Below are 5,308 nucleotides of genomic sequence, written 5' to 3'. Positions count from 1 at the left end.
GGTTCAGACCCGTTCCACCGAGTCTGCGTGGCCATCCCTGGGTCTGGGAACGAAAGCTGGAAGGGGGATGAGATTTGGGTCCAGTCCCACTTTCTTAGAGCCCGCTAAGTAGTCCTGGCCTAGTCTTCATCAAACCTTGGTTATTCGCTGGGCTCTCAGATTTTTTTTTTTCTCTTCTCCCAGGACTGGGGGGCCAGCAGTCCAGGAGCAGCTGAGCCATTCGGGCTTGGAATTTTGCGACTCCGTGCCTCATGCTTGGGTCGGAAGCTCAGAACTAGAGTAGAAGCACCTGTCTATAATGTACACGGAATAAAACTCTATGGGATTTCGGAAAACACGGGATGGTGGAAAGCGGGGGCCAGGAGGCGAGGCGACGTAGACTCCTCAACCCAAACAAAGCAGTAGGGTGAGGCCAGTTGGCTGGGTCCTTGAGAGGAAGCTGGAATATTTTTAGTTTATTTTGGCTGAATTAACAGTGTTACCCCTTGCTCTGTGACAAAGGAGATTCATTCTCTGTACCCTGTTTGCAGGTGTGGAGTTGAGGCCCCGTTTATGCTGCGCCTTGAACAAGTGCCTGGGGTCTTTTGCAAGAATGGCTATTCTCAGAACGATTCAATCGCTCGTGTCCGTTCTCGCTCACTCACACACATACAGGCACACATATACACATTCGAATACACATACTTTTTCATTTATATAGACACATACATACACAAACTCTCCCGCCACTAGTAATTTTCCTGTCTCTTTCTCTCTATGTGTCTCTTCTCCCCTGCTCCCTGTTCCCCCAGCTTTGCCAAATTAACTCCAAATTCAACAGCAAAGATCCTGGGGTCCCAGGAGTTGCAGAGTGGAACCTCAGGTGCTTGGAGTAGGGAGCCTGACCTAGGAGGGCCGGTGCCAGTCTCCCTGGAGCAGCGTGGAGAGGAGTGCGGGTGGTGCTTAGGGGCGCGGGGTTGGGGGTGGGGGTGAAAGAGGGCGGTTCCGCGAGGGAATCCATATGGATGGGCTCCCGGGATACAAAGAGCAGCTGCCTGCTAGCTCCTGGTGTGCGGGCTCCGGGCTAATTGAATTAGGGCAAGCAGAGCAGGCTCCCACCCTGCGCGCCACCAGCCCCCAGCCCTCCCTTTCGGTCTCCCTCCCCTCCAGAGTCCGGGAGTTGAATGAAGAAGGCAACAGCCGCCTGCGTCCCCTGCCTGCGGCGGCGCCCGGAGCCCTGCGGGGCGCCCTCCCCCTCCCCGAGCTTCCCTGCGGATTGGGCCCTTTGTCCCGCTGGCGGCTGGCCGAGTTAGGAGCCCAGCTATCCCCAACTGGACAGCGACGCAGTGATTAATGGGGCAGCCAAGAAGCTGGCACTAGGAGGGGCCGGTGCAACCCCCTCCTCCGCCCTCAGCTGCTAGGGCTGTCAAAGGCCTGGACTCTCCTCCGCCCAATACTGGGCCTGAGAGGACTATAGGCAGCCCGTTATCAAGTTGTGGCTTTAATGACTATGTGGGTGCTGTACTCAAGTGGGTGTCTGTCGGGATTTGTGTATAGGTTTATGTATCTGTATATGTTTATGTGTGGTTGTGGTCTGCCGGCCAAGGTGTATGTTCGACTGGTCGAATACTGTATCTCGACTCCTCTGACCAGTGATACTCAGAAAGTTTTAAACTTTGCATTTATGCAGACCCGGGGAGCCACTTGTGCCCCAGGGCGTTTTGGAAGTTCGATAATTGGTGTATGGACAGCTCCCCAACAGAACAAACATCAGCCGGAAGAGTTGGGTCTCTCAGAGTCAGCAAGGGCCCGTGGGGAATCTCCAGCAAAGATCTTGGTCCCTACTCCAAGAATGACGCTCAAGCCCACATGTTTGGAAGTGGGAGTCAGAGGAAGTGGAGCTACCAGCCCAAATGAAAGGTTAGGACCAGAGGTTCGTATCCAAATTGGAGTCGATTAGCTACTGCGTATGTTCTTTCTCTCCTTCACTCTCCTTCCCCTTCTTCTCTCCCTCCCCCTCCACTTCACACACACATGCCCTATGACACACTTTGCATTCTTGCCCATGCCCCAAACCAACGACTCAGTTATAAGAGCAGAAAAATCTGCAGCGAATTTGCTGAGGTTTAAGAATCATCTCAGGGGGAAGGAAATCAGAGGCGAAGAGGTGAATAGCAAACAGTCCCAAACTATTGAGACATCCAGTGCAAATTAAGCATTATGGACTTGGGGCAATGACTTTTGTTTGTAGAGTAGACCAGAGGCGAGGAGATACGGGCTCCCAGAGATCCTCATCTAAAGGAGGAGAAGGAGAGAGGGAGCAGACATTCACCCAAGTTTGGGTGAGGGGGACGACACTCCCTATACCATCCTACACAGATCTGTTGGCAAAGAACTCGAAGGAGACGAATGTCCTTCCCCTGGTACAATTAGAGAAAATGAGATCTCCCTGGTTAATTAGACCAAGGGGCCGATTAACAGCCTCTCCCTGCCCCATCAGACTTCTGGCAGGGAAGACCGGTGTTCGGTCTCCTATCCTCAGTCCTTATTTTATCGTGCTCCCGCTTTCCAGAAAATAACAAGAGGATCCAAGTAGAAGGACGACGCGCTTTGATCCTAGAAGCATCGGACTAAGGACTTGGGAGGCTTGGAAGATGGCTTTCACTGCACTTACCATTCGCATCTCTTTCCCTCGAAGAGATGTAAATAACTGGGCTGGCTGAAAGCACCCACCTACACACCCAGGGATTCGGGGCCAGGATCCACAAAGAGGGCAAGAGAGGGCGATCGGCCTGAGCTGGTATTGAAATTGGGGGAGGCCTAGGAAGTCTGCGGGCGGTCAGATAGTTTCCTCCGTGCTCTTGAAAGCGCATCAAAGACCCAGGAAAGCACCTACTAGAGGCGCCCGATAGACAGGAAGCCAGCCACCAAGCTACTCTCTTCTACTACTCAGAGGCTGGCTCAAGTCAGGACACCCATGGACTGGTGTAACTGTGGTCAGGCCTCCGCCCCTTTCCGCTCCTTTCCCCTGCTCCTCCTTTCTCAGTTGCACCCGCAGTGATTCGGGCAGGGGCAGCGCGGCCGGTGTGCTTTCTCTCCAGCTCATAAAATCCCTAACACAAATTTTTCCAGGACTTTTACTGCTCAGCAGAGATGAGCAGTGACATCCCTGTCTCCCCTTTCATAAATATTACATCTTCCCAATGCAATTACAGGAAACGGAGCAGCGGAGTGTTTACTAAATAAGATTATGGGATAATGCTAATGTATTTCATGTCGGTGTCTGACACCAGACAAACTCCCTATTAATAACCACTCAATGAGGCGCGCAGCCTCTCACCGGGGGCCTCTGCAGGGGACCTTCGGCTTTCTGTGTGGGAAGTGGCCACTGCTTGGCGGTGCGCTATAGCGGAGCTGGCAGCACCTAGGTCCTTCCCAGCAGCCTCCACCCTGGCTCTAGAAGCTCCAGGGATGCCCCAACCAGGGCTAGAGAAAACCACCCTCTAGCCAGTCCTGCGGCTGTTGGTCACAGGCCTTGTCTATCCCTGTGGTCAGTCAGCACGTAGCCTGAACCTAGATATGTCCTGTCTTTACCCCCTCCCCCACAGATCCAGGCTCAGGTCAAGGTTTTCGACACTTTTACTTGCCTGCAGCCCAATTTCTTTTAGCCGCCGCCCGATTTCTCTCCCACTTGGGGAGGGGGAGGACAGGAGAACAAATCTCAAAAAAAGAACTAAGAGCTAGGGTTCAAGGTCTACTGTGCGAGTCCTCCTATCCAATGATGAAATATTGTAGACTGAGGGCTCTGTTCTGCCTTCAAATAAAAAGATGTTTCTTGCACATGGATCTAAGTAATGAGGGACCAGGGAGGGGTGGGAGAGCCTGCAGGCTCAGCAAATCCTCCACTGCCTCTGAGGCCTCCCCTATCCCCCCTCCTCCGATGTCAGCGAAACCTTGGGCAGAGAAACCTCTCAGCCTCTCAGCCGCCTTAGGGAAGGAAGAGGCTTCCATGGTCCTCAGGCCTTGGAGGGGAGGGGGGCACTTCCCGCTTTCTCCCGTCTCTCTCACCACCTGCCCCTCACACCCGGGGGTGGGGGAAGAAGATTAGCTAATGTGTAGGAGTCAGTGTGCAAGGAAGGGAGAAGGGGCAGAGAGCAAGCAACACCCCAAATTCTGCATCTTCCTTGGGCGGGCCCTTGTTCACCAGGTGCCCCTTAGTCTAAACGTCTTTCGGAGCTTCTCCTTTCCTCCGCCCTCATTCTGCATACTCAGCCTATCCTCCTCCCCAAGTGCCTTAGACAGCCATCGGGGAACAGATCTATCTATATGAATTATGAACCAGTCTGTTCTCATTATATGCACGGAGACTTCCAACAAGTCTCTTCCTTTAAAATGTATTATATCTTCCTTTCCTGTGTTTCTTGCTTTTCTCTCTTTAAAAAAAATGTGGTTTTCCCTTTTCCACTGTTTTTCTCATCTTCCCTCCTGCCTTTTCTCATGTTTCCATCTTACAGAATAGCACTTCCTCCAACCCACAGGTCTATGCCTACACACCTGTCCACCCAAATATACAAAGACATGTGCACACAATCACCTGCACACACAGAAAGAGAAATAAGCATGGTCATATCTATGTCTCCTCTAGCGTTAAATTCCTATGGCCATGCAACAAACATGCACACAGACACAGATACACGAGGCCAGACCAGGACTCTCCAGTTCTGGCTGAGAATTGAACAGTCTTACTTTCTGAGAAAACTTCTATTTCTCTTTGTGGGAATTATGTATATCTCATTTAATATATGCTTAGTGTGCCTTTTGATTCTTATAAACCTTAAACTATGGGATACTGAAGGTCTCTCCCTTGGATACATATCAGGAATGAATCATCTGAAAGAATAAGTAAGGAAAAGTGAATGGGAGCTGGCAAACTGATGGGGGGAGGGAAGGGCTGATTCAATGCAGGAATTGCCAGTCATCTCTGTTCAACAAGAAAGTAGATTTGGAAGTGCTCCCAGTAATTGTTTCAAATTTAAAAATTTAAAAAAATTAATTTAATTTAAATTAAATTAAAAATTTTTAAATTTTAAATTAAATTTTATTTTCATATCTATTTTGTTTCCCTCCCACCTTCCTCCTCCCTTACCCCCAAATCGAGGAGAATCAAACCTCTGTTACAAACATGTAAAGTCAAAAATAATGAATTCCAGCTTTGGTGTCCAGGGGGAAAAAAGGTCTCAATCTGTACTCTGAGTCCATCACTTCTCTTTCTGGAAATTGGAAGTATGGTTTCATCATGACTCTTCAGAAATTGCAATTGGTTCTTGAA

The sequence above is a fragment of the Gracilinanus agilis genome, chromosome 2, assembly GCF_016433145.1.
Source record: "Gracilinanus agilis isolate LMUSP501 chromosome 2, AgileGrace, whole genome shotgun sequence".
Lineage (NCBI taxonomy): Eukaryota > Metazoa > Chordata > Mammalia > Didelphimorphia > Didelphidae > Gracilinanus > Gracilinanus agilis.
The sequence above is the reverse complement of the archived record's forward strand: the minus strand, read 5'-3'. Positions refer to the sequence as shown.